The sequence below is a fragment of the Monodelphis domestica genome, chromosome 4 (assembly GCF_027887165.1).
Source record: "Monodelphis domestica isolate mMonDom1 chromosome 4, mMonDom1.pri, whole genome shotgun sequence".
In the NCBI taxonomy this organism is placed as follows: domain Eukaryota; kingdom Metazoa; phylum Chordata; class Mammalia; order Didelphimorphia; family Didelphidae; genus Monodelphis; species Monodelphis domestica.
This window is the reverse complement of record NC_077230.1, coordinates 387103288-387121846: the sequence shown is the minus strand read 5'-3', so window position 1 is coordinate 387121846 and position 18559 is coordinate 387103288.

Genomic DNA, 18559 nt, shown 5'->3' with positions numbered 1-18559 from the left:
GTAGAAGACATTTGAGTGATATGAGATGAGGAGACAGGGAAAAGAGGACGTTTTTGGTGAATGGTTTCTATTTTTTTTTTCCAGTAAAATAGGAAGCAAGTTTCTCAGCTGAGACAGTAGGGGGAAGGAAAGCTGGTTTAAAGGAGGGATGAAAGAAAGATGTTGATTTGAGGAGGGATGAAAAGTTTTGAAACTGCTTTTACTGTGGTAAATGGAAGTGAATTGATTAGGTAGATGTGAAAGAATTGCCCTCCAGCAGTGAGAGCCCAGTTGAAATTACATAACAAATTTTGTAGTAGATCCAATCAGAACACTTTAGTGATTTTCTCCAGCTTTGTTCAGTAGCATCTAATAAGTAGGAATGAAGGTAGTGGATAGTGGAAATGATCCAGGGCTGAGGCTTGGCAAAGTAAGATTATTAATAGTCTAAGGGGGCAAGGGAAGAGAACAGTGTAAAGAGGGAAATCATTTGTCCAAGACTACATGATATATTAGAAGTAGGCCTGGATCTAGAACCCGCTAAGCTGATTCCCAATTTAATCTACTTTCCACTATTCTAAACTACTTTCTCCTTCTTTTTCCTTTGGTTAGAGATATGGTTACTTCTTCCTGCTCATCTCCTAGAAGAGAAAATATCTATTGTCCTACATGGACTTCTTCAAGTTAGCAGTTCAGTTTCCATAACTGATCCAGGGTTGGCCATTCTTTATGCAAGGAATTCAGATGAAGAAAATTGATTCAAACTAGTTTCACATATGAAAATATTTCCTTATGTTTTGCGTGATAATACATGTATAACCCAGATCGAATTGCTTGCCAACTCTCAGAGGTGGGGAGGAGGGAGACAATTTGGATCATATGACTTTGGAAAACATGTGGAAATTTGTTATTCCATGTAATTGGTTAAAAATTTTAATTTAATTTAATTTAATAATATTTCCTTTTACTGCCATAGATAGCATTCCATAACCTAGGTCTTTGATGCTCCATGGATTACAAGGTGAGAGAATATGGATGGCTCAGGAGAGACAGACCTAATGACTAGAAAAATAAAGCAGAGTACCTTACCCTTCTTTGGGCATCTAGATGGTACAGTGGATAGAGCTCCAGGCCTGGAGTCAGGAAGACCTGAGTTTAAATCTGGCCTCAGACACTTACTAGCTGTGTAACTCTGGAGCAAGTTACTTAACGCTGTTTGCCTCAGTTTCCTCATCTGTCAAATGAGCTGGAGAAGGAAATGGCCAACCATTCCAGTATCTCTGCCAAGAAAATCCAAATGGAGCCATGAATGACTTAACAACAACAACAACATTATTCTGTCAGTGGATCTGGAATTTAATCAGTCACGAGCCAGATCTCTGACTGGCCTTCATCCATAACTTAGATCTTCTTCTTTGCCAATATTCCTTTCAAGAGGGGGCCCATAAGTTCACTTTCTTTGCTATTTGTCAACCCTGTACAGAAAATAAAACAAAACCCAATGGATAAGGAAAGTCAAATTTTTATTCAGCACTTAACTTTGTGTCAGGCACTGTGTTAAGTTGGGGATACAAATATAAGCAGGAAATAAGATAGTTCTTGTCTTCAGGAGGCTTTTATTATTTTTATTATTTTTAATCCTTATCTTCTATCTTAGAATCATTACCTGGTTTCAAGGCAGAAGAGCAGTAAGGGCTAGGCAATGAAGGTTAAGTGACTTGTCCAAGGTGACATAGCTAGAAGGTGTCTGAGGTCAGATTTGAACCCAGGACCTTTGACTCTAATGACTAAGCCACCTATCTGTCCCTGGGAGACTTATATTCTAATGGTGGGAGTTATTCGTAAAAGGAAGCTGGAAAAAGTGAAGAAGGGAGAGAGGATGTATCTCAAAGAGGGATGGAGGAGTAACTTGGGGACTCAGGAGTGGATCCCAAAGAGGAATGAAGACATGCCTGGCCTGGGCAGTTTTCGTAAAATGGAATTTCTTGTAAGAACAGACCTATCAGAGGAAGGGGGCAAAGCAGGAGTGGTGGTGGAGGAGATGGGGGGATGGAGGTTGGGAATAAGCTTCCAGATTGAAAAGGTCACGTTCTGGGATGTCCTGGGACAACCGTCACTGATCTAACTCGAGCACAAAGATGTCTGAGAGATTGGGCAATCCTGGGTTGTTTTGAACCTTCCAAATCTCAGGACTTTAAATCCTGCCTCTCCACAGCTTGTCCAAGTGCCTAGCCTTGTGAAATAAGAGGTGGTTACAGTCTGTGCAGTTCAATTATGTCCTTCTCAAGTGACATCTCTCTCTATCTCTGTCTCTCTCTCTGTGCTTGTCTCTCTGTCTCTGTCCTCTTTCTGCCTGTCTTTTTCTCTATCTTTGTCTTTCTGTCTCTGTCTTTTTCTCTCTCTCTATTTGTCTCTAACTCTCTCTTTCTGCCTGTCTTTTTCTCTATCTTTGTCTCTCTGTCTCTGTCTTTCTCTTTCTGTCTCTGTCTTTTTCTCTCTCTCTATTTGTCTCTCTGTCTCTGTCTTTCTCTTTCTGTCTCTGTCTTTTTCTCTCTATATATTTGTCTCTCTGTCTCTTTCTCTTTCTGCCTGTCTTTTTCTCTCTATATATTTGTCTCTCTGTCTCTGTCTTTCTCTTTCTGTCTCTGTCTTTCTCTCTATATATATTTGTCTCTAACTCTCTCTGCCTGTCTTTTTCTCTATCTTTGTCTCTCTGTCTCTGTCTTTCTCTTTCTGTCTCTGTCTTTTTCTCTCTCTCTATTTGTCTCTCTGTCTCTGTCTTTCTCTTTCTGTCTCTGTCTTTTTCTCTCTCTATATTTGTCTCTAACTCTCTCTGCCTGTCTTTTTCTCTATCTTTGTCTCTGTCTCTGTCTTTCTCTTTCTGTCTCTGTCTTTTTCTCTCTCTATATTTGTCTCTCTGTCTCTTTCTCTTTCTGCCTGTCTTTTTCTCTCTCTATCTTTGTCTCTCTGTCTCTTTCTCTTTCTGTCTCTGTCTTTTTCTCTCTATATATTTGTCTCTCTGTCTCTAACTCTCTCTGCCTGTCTTTTTCTCTATATTTGTCTCTCTGTCTCTGTCTTTCTCTTTCTGTCTTTGTCTTTTTCTCTCTCTATCTTTGTCTCTCTGTCTCTTTCTCTTTCTGCCTGTCTTTTTCTCTCTATATATTTGTCTCTCTGTCTCTAACTCTCTCTGCCTGTCTTTTTCTCTATATTTGTCTCTCTGTCTCTGTCTTTCTCTTTCTGTCTTTGTCTTTTTCTCTCTCTATCTTTGTCTCTCTGTCTCTTTCTCTTTCTCTTTCTGCCTGTCTTTTTCTCTATATATATTTGTCTCTCTGTCTCTGTCTTTCTTTTTCTGTCTCTGTCTTTTTTCTCTATCTTTGTCTCTCTATCTGTCTCTGTCTTTCTCTTTTTCTCCCTCCCTGGCTCTCCTCTCTCTCCTTCTCTCTTTGCCTCTTTCTCTGTCTCCTTTCTATCTGTCTCTCTCTGAGCATTTGCAAAGCTCAGAGCAATCCTCACGTCCCAGGAATTAGAGTTGGGTCGTTTAGTTGTGACCAAAGCTTCTAGAAAGCTTGGATAGATTGAATTAGAAGAGAAGCTGACCTTCCAGATAGGATAGCAAAAGCACCTTGACTCCCCTGATGCTTAACCGTGTGACTATGAGCAAGCTTCCCTCTCCTCATCTGTAAATGGAACAGTGATAATGTTCAAAGTCAGACAAAAGGCAGGGGTAGCATTTGAACTCAGGGCCTCATACTCCATATCTTTTTCCCCCACTGTACCACAAGACTCAGAGGACATGCAATCAAACCCCAGCAAATCTATTCATTATTGGTGGGATTCCTTGGTAAAACACTTCTCTTTCTCTGGGCCTTGGTTTCCTTCTCTTTAAAGACAGGTTGAACTGCATGCCCTCTAGAATTCCATCCAGGTGTAAAATTCTTGATTCTAGGATTTTCAGTTGGTAAGAATTAGAGTGAAGATCTTTAGAGATCCAAACCAACGTCTTCCAATTTTACAGAAGAAACTGAGGCCCAGAGTGGTGTTGTATGTAACCCCATTTTTCTTGGCGGAGATACTGGAGTGGTTTGACATTTCCTTCTCCAGCTCATTTTATAGACAAGGAAACTGAGGCAAACAAGGTTAAGTGACTTGCCTAGAGTCACATAGCTGATAAATGTCTGAGGCCAGATTTGAATTCATGAAGATGAGTCTGACACTATTAAGCCACCCAGCCACCCCTGGGCCCAGAGAAGGGGGTGTTATTTATTTATCATTTATTAAACCTTCCATCTTAGAATCAATACTGTGTATTGGTTCCAAGGGAGAAGAGTAGCAAGGGTTAGGCAATGGGGATGAAGTGACTTGCCCAGGGTCACACAGCTAGGAAGTATCTGAAGCCAGATTTGAATTCAGGATCTCCTATCTCCAAGCTTGGTGTTCTATCCACTGAGCCACCTAGCTGCTCCTGAGAGGCAGTTATTTGACCAAGATATCCCAAGTGCCAAGTTAGCAGAGGCATTGTAGCTAACTGAAGCTCTGGCTCAGGACCTGATACAATCCTGTTTCAGGATGGGAGTCAATCTGAGGCCAAGACTTTGGGGTCTCCTCAGTGGGAGCCAATATGAAGCCAAGACTTTGGGGTCCCCTTTGTGGGAGTCAATATGAAGCCAAGATTTTGGAGTCTCCTTAGTGGGAACCAATATGAAGCCAAGACTTTGGGGTCTCCTCAGTGGGAGCCAATATGGAGCCAATATGAAGCCAAGACTTTGAGGTCTCCTCGGTGGGAGTCAATATGAGGCCAAGATTTTGGGGTCTCCTTAGTGGGAGCCAATATGAAGCCAAGACTTTGGGGTCTCCTTGGTAGAAGTAAATATGAAGCCAAGATTTTGGGGTATCCTTAGTGGGAGTCAATATGAAGCCAAGATTTTGGGGTTTCATTCCCAGTAATAGTCAGGTTCAGCATTAGTGGGTGCCTGGCGTCTGGTGCCTTTCATAAATACTAATTAAAACCAATAGATAATTAAAATAAAAGGCTTTGAGGATCGAACTGTGAGCCTTTCTCAGTTCAGGGGTGTGTAGTCTGAAACCAAGAATGGAAGCCATCCCTTGAAGGGTGGGGAAACTGTCCTTCGTCTTCTTTCTTCTCTCGCCCTCTAGTGGTGTCCTCTGGGAACCACGTTAGGAAAACTGTGGCCCTAAGCAAGTAATTCCTGATTTTAGGGAGTGTCAACCACAAATCCACAAGGCACTTGGGGCTCTAGAGGACTGATTCTCTTCTCTGGCACTCAGAGAGGGCAGGATTAGCAGTTGGAAGGTGGTAATTCTGATCTGTTTGCAAAGGACAAGTCATGGGGTAGGGGTGGGAGTGGGGAGGTTTACCTCTGGTACCATATTGGAAGATGTTGCAATAAGGGGCCAGATATAGCCAAGCCCAGGTTCAAATCACAGCTATATCACCTTCCCCATTCAGCCTCTGTTTCCTCATCTGTAAAATGAAGAAAATGGATTCTATGATCTATTTTTTTTCAACCCTTACCTTCTGCTTCAGAATTAATGTTGTGGTTTGGTTTCAAGGTTTCTCTCTCTGTGTCTCTCTGTCTCTGTCTCTGTCTCTCTCTGTCTCTGTCTCTCTCTCTCTCCCTCCCTCCCCCTGTCTCTGTCTCTCAGTCTCTGTCTGTCTCTGTCTGTCTGTCTGTCTGTCTCTGTCTCTGTCTCTCTTCCTCTCTCTCCCACCCTTCTCTCTGTCTCTGTCTCTCTCCTCACTTAACTTCTGTATTAGAATCAATACTAAGGATCAGTTCCAAGACCAAAGAGTGGTAAGGGCTGGGCAGTTGAGGTTGACTTGCCCAGACTCACACAGCTAGGAAGCAGGCCCTCCAATTTCTCTTGCCTGTCCTCCTGTCCAAGGGTCCTTCTATCTCTTGGTATTACTCACTCATTCGTGGAAGGCTATGACTAGTCTTCTGTCTTTTCCCTGTGCAGACTCAACGCTCAATTCCTTGATCTCCTTCTTGATTCCTAATCTCCAAAAATCCTTTTAAAATGTCACTTTAGGGGGCATCTGGGTGGCTCAGTGGATTGAGAGTCAGGTCCAGAGATGGGAGGTCCAGGGTTCAAATCTGGCCTCAGATATTTCCCAGCTGGGTGATCCTGGGCAAGTCACTTAACCCCCATTGCCTAGCCCTTGCTACTCTTCTCCCTTGGGACCAATACACAATATTGATTCTAAGATAGAAGGGACGAATTTAAAAAATAAAATAATAATAAAATAAAATAAAATGTCACTTTATAACTAAACTGTCCTTTGAATGAATCCATTGAGCATTTATGAAGGTCTTCCTATGTGCAAAGCACCATTCTAAGCGCTAGGGAGGCAGAAAAAAGGCAGTCAGGAGCTTCCATTCTAATTAAAGACATCACACACCGTTAAAGGATGTTGAACCAATTTGATAGTACCAGGGACTTGGGGGTCAAGAACATTCTTTTCTCTGGCTGCCTGTAGGAGACGCTCCCAGGCTACTTCTCCCTTCTCAGCTTCAAGGGTTGGGCTAGAAGGATGACCAGAAGGATGATCTGTGAAGTGCTGCCACTCTCGGAGTTCCTGTGTCTTTCTGCCTGTTGGCAGCAGTTGGGCAGCAGCTGATGCTGGTGATGAGGAAAGTGGACTTCTTCACAATTTCTCCCCTCAATAGTCAGGGAAGGGGAATTAGGGCAGGACTGGGTCCAGGTCTGGTGGTTTGTGGAGCTGTTTTCAAACCTCTTGGTCTTAGAGGTCTTGTATGGGTATAGGAATGTGGTATAATATTATTATGCTCTAAAAATGGTGCGTATTCAACAAGTGCGTGCTCACTGAATACAGTAGCAGGACTGGAGATGGGAGGTCCTAGATTCAAATATGACCTCAGATACTTCCTAGCTGGGTGACCCTGGGCAAGTCACTTAACCTCAATTGCCTTGCCCTTACTGCTCTTTTGTCTTGAAACTTAGTATTGATTCTAAAATGAGAGGTAAGGGTTTAAAAAAAAGAATTATATAATTGTTTATACTCATATACTATTAAACTTGGTTGACAAGTTTTGGTTAGTTGATGACTTTTTTGCCTCTTTTCCTTTGTGACTAGGGATAGCTCTTTGAGGAAGAGAAGTATATGTATACACACACACACACACACACACACATATATATACATAAAATATATACATATGAAATATACATATATCAGAGATAAAGGTAATTTTAACATGAAATATATAAATTTATTTTTAAAATCTTTGTTCTAAAAGACTTTGAAGAGTATGATCATAGGATTTTAATGCTGGAAGGTCCTTAGAGTTGAGAAACACGTGGCCTAAACCAGATTAAAATGTAATATTTATTTGGGAAAAAATTGGGAAATATTTCACCCAAGAAATAAAAATACAATAAAACCTAGATTATATGACATCTTAAATCTAAGTTACCACATGGCCAATCTTTATGATTACTGATCCCCATTTCTATTTGAGTTTGACACCACTGGACAGTTCAACTCCCCCTTTTTATTATTTATTATTTTAAAGACTAAGAAAATAAGGACCAGGAAGGGGATCTTGGCCAAGAAGGTATGAATGAATCACATGGGACATTGGAGGGAGTACCCTGATCTGGTAGACTATGTAAAGCTAGTAAGGTACTTTACCTACGTTATCTCATTTGAACCATACTACAGTCCCGTGACTTAGTTGTTATAAAAGGACTCTAATTCTCAATTTACAAATGAAGAAACTAAGTCAAAGCAGTCAGGAAGGATTTGAATCCTGATCTTTTGGGCTTTCACTCTAGTCTTCCGTTTACTATACTAATTCCACCCCACCCCAACAACAAAAACCACAAGGCTCTATTCCCCTAAAAAATGTGTTCATTTTCCTTTTGAGTACTGGATTTGGAGTCAAGAAAACATAGATTTATTTTGTAGAGGTACAGAACAATTTTCTTTTATTAACATATGAGTTTATATTCAAGAGATTGCAATCCTACCAGGCATTTAACTTGGGAGACCATAAGCTTTTTGTAGCATTATAAACTTAGAGCTAGAAAGGACCAGAATTGTTGTTGTTTTTGTAACGATATTTTATTTTGCCAATTACACATAATAACAGTTTTCCACACAAGAAGAAAACATAGATTTAAAACTCTGCCTCTGACAGCAGAGTGGTCTTGGATAAGTTACTTAGTTTCTCTGTCTCAGTTTCCTAATCAGTAAATTAGGGATAATAAAGTTTGTTCTACTTACCTGAATGAGACTCAAATGAGATCGGATGCTTTACAAACTTTAAAGTTCTATGTGTTGTCATCATCATCATTATTGTTATAAGAAAATCCTTTCTTCAAGGTTCAGCTCAGGAGCCACCTCCTACATGAAAGATTCTTTCATCCCCCTCCTTCCTCTCAGTTAGAAGCGACCTCTCTAAATTGCTCATGTTTCTACACCCTGGGATCGTCGATTTAGATGCAGACTGGGCAAACCTTTCCAGTATCTTTGCCAAGAAAACTCCAAAGTCATAAAGAGATGGACACGATGGAAACCACCAAGCAAGAGAGCATCTTGTCCAACTCTCTCATGTAATCCCAGTCATGTGCTTCACAGATGAGAAAAATGAGGACCAGCAGTCTTTGTGCCCCAGTTTCCACAGCTAGTAACTAGCAGTGCTAAGACTCAACCCAGGGTCTGCCTCCATATTGAATCCCTTTTCGAATCTCCATTTACTTACATTTTAGTCTATATCATAGTTATTTCATCAAACATTTATTAAGTAGTTACTATATGCCAAGCACTGTGCTCAGAGTTTAGATAAGACAACTGGAAGCCTCATGGAGTTCATGGCCTAGAGGGGGGCTAAGAGACCCACAATATACCATATTTCAGGTTAAGTGCATTAAAGAATTTTCATGTTTTCTACCGAAATGTATTCTATATTATATGTAAATATAATTTTAATAATAATTTTCTAACATTATGCATTCCATGTTCTCTCCCTCCCTCCCACCCTTCCCTCCTCAAGCAGATAATATGATATAGGTTGTACATTAGAGAATTTTCAAGCATTATGTGAGGGCCCAGTCAGGGTCCAAGTAAGGGGAATTTGGTAATTGGGGTACATGTCAGTTGGTCAATTGGCAATTATTAAGCACATATTCAAGGGAAGTTAGGTGGTTCAGTGCATAGAGAGCCAGACCTGGAAATGAGTAGCTCCTAAATTCAAATCTGGCTTCAGACACTTCCTAGCTGTGTGATCCTGGGCAAGTCATTTAACCCTGTTTGCCTTAGCCCTTGCCCTTTATAGTTATTACTAGGACAGAAAGTAGGGGTTAAAAAACCCAAACATATTCCAGAAATAGTGCCAAGTGCTAGAGATACAAAGAAAGGGAAAAGGCTATCCTATTCCCGATGAGCTAACAGTGTTTACTTCTTGGAGGCCTGGGTGATATCTTATTCAGTTTTATATCCTCTGTGAGGTCTCAAATATAGACACGATGTAGAGTAGGGCTTTGTATTGTGGCTTAATAGTTTCATGCATTGGTGTCTCTTCTGATATATTGAGTCTTTGAGAGGGACTCTGATGCCCAATGGTACCATGTAGAGAGGGTTATCTATAATAGCTGCTCAGGAAATATTTGTTGAATGAATATGAACAGATGAACAAATGGATAGATAGATGGATGGATGGATGGATGGGTGGAGGGATGGATAGAGGGAGGGAGGGAGGGATAAATGGATGGATGGATGAATGGATGGATGGATGGGTGAGTGGATGGATGGATGGGTGGAGAGATGGATGGAGGGAGGGATGATGAATGAATGAATCAACAAATTTCTTGCATCAGAATTTCGCTATTTCACACATTTGTCTTGTTTCCCTAACAGAATTGCAACCCCTGTAGAGCAGGCATTGGATCTTAGTCAACTTTGTACCCCATCTTCTGCATATTGTGAACCTTCAGTAAATTATACTGATGATAGGTTCTAAAAGTACTTGTTGAATGAATGAATAAATTGAGTGGATGGATAAGACAACCAATTGCCTCTTGAGAAATGTGCATGGCAGCAGAGGGAAAAGGGAAAAAGAAAGGTTCTATGCCATGCTTTGGAAAATCACTTGGGCTTGGGGGAATGTGAAATCTTCCCTGACACCTGGACAACAGAGCTGTAACTAACACAAAGCAACTGGGTTTGGTGTCCCAAAGTGCTAACACAGGGATGGTGCCTTCCTTCCCCTAAGGGGAAGAATGTGTTTTCTACCCATGGCAACCACCACGCTGCCGCCTCATCTTATAGCTCTATATTAGCTGAGGCCACCATGATGCTTCTCTATCCTAGGGGGCTTGTTTTACCCCCAAACCCTAGAGGTACTAGGTCAGACTCTGAGAGACAGCCCTTTTCTTTATTTGCTGGAAATGCACTCCCCTTCAATCTGTCACCTCTCAGTGGTATAGTGAATAGGATACTAAACATGGAGTCAGGAAGACCTGGGTTCAAATCCTATCTCAGATGCTTACTAGCTGTTATGACTCTGAGGAAATAATTTAACTTCCCTGGGGCTGTTTCCTCTTCTAGAACATGAGATGGACTCTAAGGTCCCTTTCAGCTCTATCTAAGATTCTTGACTCCATATCTGTATTTAGAATTTATGACTCCATGGTCTCTGATATACAATCCAACTCTATGATACTATCTCTTGTTTTCTTTTACATGTAAATGGTAATCACAGGCCTTTAATTTCTGCCTTGATATTCATTGAAAAATCATTATACAGTTATCTTTTAATTCTATTTTTATTGGTTTCTCTCATTTTATGTCATTTTCATTACTAAATATATCCTTCCTTTTCCCTACTCAAAAAACCATCTCATATTAAAAATAATTTTAAAAAAGAATTGAATCTGAAAGTATATGCAATACCACTTATGATGTCTCCCAACTTTGCAAACAATGGAAGGAAGTTAATTTTATCAATTCTCTGTGGTCAAGTTTCTTAGTCATTAAAAAGATACAACATTCAGTTTGTTGTTGGAGTCATCATGTTTATTGTTTACCTGGTTCTGCCAATTTCACTCTGCATCAATTCATGTAAATCTCCCCATGCTTCTCTGAATCCATTCTTTTTAAAATTAGATTTTACTTCATTTTCAGTTCCAAATTACTCTCTTTTCTACCACCTTTCCCTCCCCCATTCATTGAGATGGTAAAGAAGAGCAAAAACAAATCATAAATATGTATGGTTTAAGGAAAACAAATACCCACATTAGCCATGTCCAAAAAAGAAGAGATGGGAAAATAGAAAAAAAGGAAAGGAGAGAAGAGAAGAGCAGAGGAGGGGAGGGGAGAGAAAAGGACAGAAGAGAAGAGAGGAGGGGAGAGGAAAGGAGAGAAGAGGAGGGTAGGGTAGAAGAGAGATAGGCAGAAGAGAGGAGAGGAAAGAAGAGAAAAAGAGAGGAAAAAGTATGGGAGGGGAGAGAAGATAAGGGGGGTAGAAAAGAGGAGAAGAAAGAAAAAAAAAGAGGTTTGGGTTGCCATCTAATCTGCACAGTTCTCTATCTGGAGGTAGGCAACCTGTTTTGTCATGAGAACTTTGGAATTGTGGTGAGTCATTGTGTTGATCTAAGGTTCTAAGTCTTTCAGAGTTGTTTGAACTTAAAATGCTGTTATTATATAAATTGTTCTCTTGGTTTTATTCACTTCACTCTACATCAGTTCATTCAATTCTTCCCAGGTTTCTCTGAAACCATCTCCTTCATCATTTCTTACAGCACAATAATTGAATTAATTGTTTAATTTTTTAACCCTTTTCTTCCATCTTAGAACCAATTTATTTAACCATTCCTCAATCAATGGGCATCTGATATACAACAAAATCATCTCAGTGCTTTTACTTATGACTCAGAGTCATAACAACTAGTAAGCATCTGAGGTAGGATTTTACTTAATTTTGAGTGATCTTGGCATATGCACTGGAAGCAGTTTGTTGGAGAACAACTTTTTCATGATTATTTTTGCTCTATTCAAAGAGGGTTTTTGTTTTATAACCAACAAACTCAGTAGAATCTTGGGTTCTCCAAAGTTTTTAGTCAATTGTATGACTGTGAAGTTATGGTTTGCAGCAGAAAAACAATTTGTGAAAGCTTTTCCCCTTCTTATATTTTCACTGAGGGGCTCTTGTACTGTCAGGGTGGACTTCCTCTGCAGAGCACAAATGGAAGAGAGATTCCCTAGAGACAGAAATGTCCTCCAGAGGCTCCTGATGCAGTCAGCCCCAAATTATCATAGAGCTTCATCACAATGAAATCTACACGCATTCAGTGAACCAATAAACAATTGTTAAGCACCTTCTGTGTAACAGGGACTGTGCTAGGTATGAGGGAAACAAAGACAAAAATGAAACAGTCCTTGCTTTTGAAGAGCTTACATTCTACCAGGGAAGATGATATGTGTGTAAATAAATACATATAAAATATACAAACTGGGTAATTGTTGCGGGGGTGGGGGTGGTGGTGGTGGAGGTATAGAGGGGCAAAGAAAGCTTCATCTAGAAGGTGGCATCTGAGCAGAATTTTGAAGGAAATAAGGGATTCTTTGAGAGGGAGAAATAGTAAAAAGGCCAGTTTGGGGAAATAGAGAGAGAGAGAGAGAGAGAGAGAGAGAGAGAGAGAGAGAGAGAGAGAGAGAGAGAGAGAGAGAGAGAGAGAGAGAGAGAGAGAGAGAGTAATATGAAAAAAGTTGGAAAGGCAGGTTGGGATCTGGCTGTGAAGGGCTTTAAAAGTTCAACTTAGGAAGATCTATTTGATCTTAGAGGCAATGAGGAACCTTTAAAAATTGTCTTATGAGGGATAACTAGGTGGTTCAGTGGATAGAGAATAAGACCTAGAGATGGGAGGTCCTGGGTTCAAGTCACTTAACCCCCATTGCCTAGCCCTTGCAGCTCTTCTGCCTTGGAACCAACATACAGTGTAGATTCTAAGAAAAAAGGTAAAGTTTTTTTTTTTTAATTAAAAAAAGGAAATTATTTTATGAGAGAATGACAAAGTCAGATCTGTACTTTAGAGAAATCACTTCAAAAGTTATATGGAAGATAGATTCAATTATCTATGCAGATGATTCTCAAATCTATTTATCTAATGAATAGAGTACTGGGTCTGAAGTCAGGAAGACTCATCTCCGTAAATTAAAATCTGGCCTCAGATACTAGCTGTGTGACCCTAGGCAAGTCACTTAACCCTGTTGGCCTCAGTTTCCTCATCTGTCAGTGAGTGGAGAAGGAAATAGCAAATCACTCTAGTACTTTGCTTAAGAGAACCCCAATGAAGTCACAAAGAGTTGAACATGACTGAAATGACTGAACAAGAAGCTTTTCTCTACTCTCATCTCTCCAACTGCCTATTGGACATCTTGCACTGGATATTCCATAGACATCTTTAAAATCAGTACGTCCAACCCTTCCCTCATGATCTTTCTTCTCAAACTCTCTTCCCTTCCACATCTTTCAAACACTGTGGAGAGTTTTACCATGCCCCTAGTCTTGGGTCTGTATTTTGGAGCTTGTGACACTTCCTAACTGGGTGGCCTCTGATCATTCAAGCTAACCTCTCTGAGCCCAAGTTTTACCACCTCCAAACTAAGACTACCCAGAGTACCTATCCATGAAATCTGACTTCTTTTCATCGAGTCTCAATTTACCTCTTTGCATCTTCCCCTCCGGCTCCCTGTTCTTTCTTCTTGAGCCAGAGTGAACAAATCTAATCTCTCTTTCATGTGACAGCCCCTCAAGCAGCTGAATAAATGATCCTGAACCCCCTGAAGCTTCCCTACTCCAGGCATTTTGCTTCAGCATTTTCTTAGTCTACTAGGGAACAGGGGAATTGAGCAGCCACTGATTGGAGCTCATTAAAGCACACTCAGCCCTCAGGGAGGAGGAGCAGGAGGAGAGCTGGGGCTCTGGAAGGGTAGGGGAGGAGCAGGGCACACTCAGTCCTTGGGGTGGGGGGCGAGAGGAGGAGAGCTGGGGCTCTGGAAGGGGCGAGGGGGAAGAAGCAGGGCACACTCGCCTCTCCGAGATGGATAGGAAGAGAATGGGGCTCTGGAAAGGGAGAGGGGGAGGAGTAACCACAGAGGCTTGGAGGAATGGGAGGGGGAAGAGAATGGAGCTCTGAACCCGGAGAGGGAGGAGCAGGGCACCCTCAGCCCTTAGAGAGAAGCTGGAGGAGAGTCGGGGCTCAAGGTGTGTGTGTGTGTGGGGAAGCCAGGACCATTCAGACCTCTAGGAGGAGAGTTGGGGTTTGGGAGTGGGGAGGGAACGGGGCACACTGGCTGAGGAGCTGCTTAGCCGCTCAGATGGCCAGTCACCCTTCCCACCCAGGCTCAAAGAGAGATGCTTCTTTCCCTGCCCAGCTGAGCTGCCAATGCCAGACTCTTGGCAAACACCCACAGGCCAACTCTCCCCGGATTGTGAATGGAAGGCTTGCCCTCACTCCCCCACCCCCACCTAGTTCCGAGTGGCGCTGGGAAGCTGCCACCAGCTTTTTAGCCTCCTCTCCAGGACCCCTTTGGCGGCCCTCCAACAGCTGAGCTCAATCTGCTCAGCCAGCTGGAAAGGTCTCCAGCTTCCTGGATTTACAGAATTTCTCTGGGGCCTTCTGGAGGCCAATGCATTCTCCAGCCTCTGCCCCTCAGAATGGGAGTCTCTGGCCTCCTGCCCTGGACTATAAAGGTTTAGCGGTTAGGGGTCTCTGGGCCACACTATTCATCCCATCTCTTCCACAGGGCTCAGGAAGTAGAAGCCTGCGTAGAGCTATCACTCAGAATTGTTTGTATCTGGGCTAAGTGGGGCCAAAAGCTCCCTTAGATCAATTCCATTGAGCTCGGGGAAGGGGAACACCCTAGAACATCTCGGTGTGTGTCTCTGTGTGCCTGGAGGGATTGATCAGAGTCCCCTGGACACAGGAGGAGGAATGGGCTGAGCCTGAGGGCCACCCACCTAGGATGCAGGCACTGGGAACAAAGCAGGCCATCTGGTAGCTTCCTAAAGGAACTAACTCTTCTTGTTTTTACATCCATCCATTCAACAGGTGTTTTTTAAAGGACTACAAAGCATAGGGCACTGTTTGAAAAATGAACTAGTCCTTGCCCTCAAGAAGCTTAAAATCTAAATGGGGGAAACAAGACATTCAATTCAGTCTCTTTTTTTTTTTTTTGTGGGTAAAGCCCTTATCAGTCAATATTGTGTATTGGTTCCAAGGCAGAAGAGTGATAAGGGCTAGGCAATGGGAGTTAACTGACTCGCCCAGGGTCACCCAGCTAGGAAGTGTCTGAGGCCACATTGGAACCCAGGACCTCCTGCTTCTAGGCCTGGCTCTCTATCCATTGAGTCACCTAGCTATTCCTCAATTCAACATTTATTAAGCTCTTCTTATGTGCCATGTCCTGCATTCAACAGTGGGGATATAAAGATGAAAACTGATAGAATTCCTGCCTTCAAAGAGCTTATAGTCTAAGGAAGAGGGGGAAGAGGGAACTACTACTACATAAATATGTATGCTACAAGGTAGAATATGAGCAGACAAAGGAAAACAATGAGAAATCAAGGAGGGAACAATCACTTTTGCTAATTCAAGAAGCATTTATTAATATGTGTTATACACTGTTAGGCACTGGGGATATAAAAATAAGAGAAGACACAGTTCCTGCCCTCAAGGAGCTTACAAATGGAAGGGAGAATCAAAGAAATGTATAATAATAAGAATACAAATTGTAAGATACAATGAATGCAGAGGGAAGATCTAGAGCTTTGAGGTGGGAAATAAACAAGTAATTGGGGAAGGCTTAATGGAGAAGATGGCACCCAAATGAACCTTAAAGTAAAGGAAGAATTCAAAAAAGAAAGAAAGAAAAGGAAGAATTTCAACAGCTGGAGACATGTTGGGAATTCCAGGTGTAGGGACCATGAAAAAAGGCATATTCATATATTCATTTACCTTTAAAATATTACATCCCTGCTCTGTGCAAGGCTCTATGTTAGGCACTGTGGTGGATAGAAATTATGAGCCCTGCCTCCAAAGAAGAGAGTTGAACAAAGTAGATATATATACAGTTTACATCTAATGATTAATATGAAACTCTAGGAGCCAGTATGGTAGAGAAAGCACTGGAGTCAGATCTGAATTCAAATTCTATTTCTTATGCTTACTTAGGGAATCGTTTAATCTCCCAAGGCCTCATTTTCCTCATCCTTATAATGCACAGATTAGAGTAGATGACTTCCAAAGTCCTTTCCTCCTCTATATCTCTGATCCTCTGATCCCTTCACAGACACAGTAAGTGAAGAGAAAGGATGGGATGGGAGCTTATCCTGACTCTGATCCTCAGTTGCCTTATCAGTAAAATGGAAGTGATCATTGGTCTTCCTGCTTCACAGAGATGTTAGGAGGAAAGTTTAGTTGGTAGAGTTTAAATGGTTTATAAAATCAGGAATTCTTCTAGGAAAGGGGGCAATGATACCCATAGAGCCTTTGGTTGCTGGGAGGAGACTAACTCATGTGGAAGAACCCATTCCAGAAAGGGTCTTGTGAACAGTGAAATTAGAGAGATGGGAGAGGACAAGAGGAAGACAGCTGATCGTGATGGGATCAATGGTGTTATTTAGACAGTGTTGCCTAGAGTCTATTGTTAGTTTCACCTGGAACATGGCCCTAGAACTGGGCTTTCTAAGCTGTTAAGCTTTAGCAACTCTTTCTTTCATTCTCTCTCACCAAAGTCAGGGCCAGAAGCATGCAAAATGGTGACAATGTGCAAAGGGCAAAAACATACAGGAGGTCACACACACAAAGGCAAATATAAAAATATTCCAAAGGTTCTCTGTTGTCCTTGATGTAGGAATTCCCACCAAGTGCCTGGCAGTGCCCCTCCAGCTGTGGTCCATCTTTTTAAGGTACTTTCTTCTACCTCTTCTCACACATTTGCCAAGGAAGGTCCACCTAAGGTACTGGGAACCTTCCTCGATTTGTTTTCTCTTTTCTTTTTCCTTTTTTATCTCCCATTTCTCTTGAGATCACTAGCATGCCAACAGAACACACAGGATGCCTATTCCATGCTTTCATTAGGTGATCAGCCCATCTTCAATCCAAGAAGCATGGGACATTTTAAATATAACTTTTATTAAGACACATTTTAATTCTGGGAAATTCTGTCCTTAATGGATTATTTTTATGGCTCTCACATTCTACTGGATGTGTTACAGTGGAGAAGACCCAAAGATTTCCAGTGGATAGGATGTATCGGGTGTCTTTATCCTTGCCCAAGCTATACAAAGGCCTTGTTTCAGCTCAGCTCTGTCACTGTAGAAAGAGCTCTCCAGACTCAGGGTTCCATGATGGCTCAGCTGTGCCATTTATTTGATACGTAAAATAGGTTTCTCAGTTTTCCCATGGGTGGAATGGGTATAATAATATTTGCACTACCATCTGAATCTGAGAAGGAAGGTATGAGGAAAGTTCTTTGTAAATCTTTAAGCATTATAGAAATGTGGGCTAGTATTCACTCATTAATTCAGTTTCTTTCATTAAACACTTATTCATTTAACATCAATTTATTTAACAAAGCACAGTGCTTACAGTGATAAAGAGTCTTGTGAGGAAGCACAGGGTATTATATTCAAACAATAGGTAGCATGAAGAGGTGGGGGCTTAGAGACCCAAGTGAGGAGATGATCTTAGGACAGCTCAGAAATCAAAAGGCTTTAGAAGAGGGATTGTCACAACTGGGAGAGACATTGGACTAGAGAATGTCACAGTTGGGAGAAGAACCTTTAAGGCACAGAATGTCAGGTCTGGGAGAGACCTTAGAACAGAGAATGTCAGGTCTGGGAGAGAACTTAGAACAGAGAATGTCAGAGCTGGGAGAGAGCTTAGAACAGAGAATGTCAGAGCTGGGAGAGACCTTAGAACAGAGAATGTCAGTGCTGGGAGAGACCTTAGAACAGAGAATGTCAGGTCTGGGAGAGAACTTAGAACAGAGAATGTCAGAGCTGGGAGAGACCTTAGAACAGAGAATGTCAGTGCTGGGAGAGACCTTAGAACAGAGAATGTCAGTGCTGGGAGAGACCTTAGAACAGAGAATGTCAGAGCTGGGAGAGACCTTAGAACAGAGAATGTCAGAGCTGGGAGAGACCTTAGAACAGAGAATGTCAGAGCTGGGAGAGACCTTAGAACAGAGAATGTCAGAGCCGGGAGGGCTTAGAACCCAGAAAGTGAATTGGGAAGGACTAAGTTCAGCGTCCAATTTTTACTCTCTCCCTATATTTAACAGAAGAGAAAACAAGTCAGGAGATGTGAGAATTTCTTCTTTTTTTAAGTTAAAATTATTTTATTTAATCTAATTACTATTTTTATATATGTCCATGTGTTATTAATGTTTATTTAGTAAAATACCACTATATTAACGCTTATAATGCCAGATAAAATTTTGATTTTCTGAGTGTCTGAAAAGGATGAATTCAATTTTATTATGGGAAAATTTCATTTGGCACTTGAACAATATGGTGCTTTCTTTACCTGT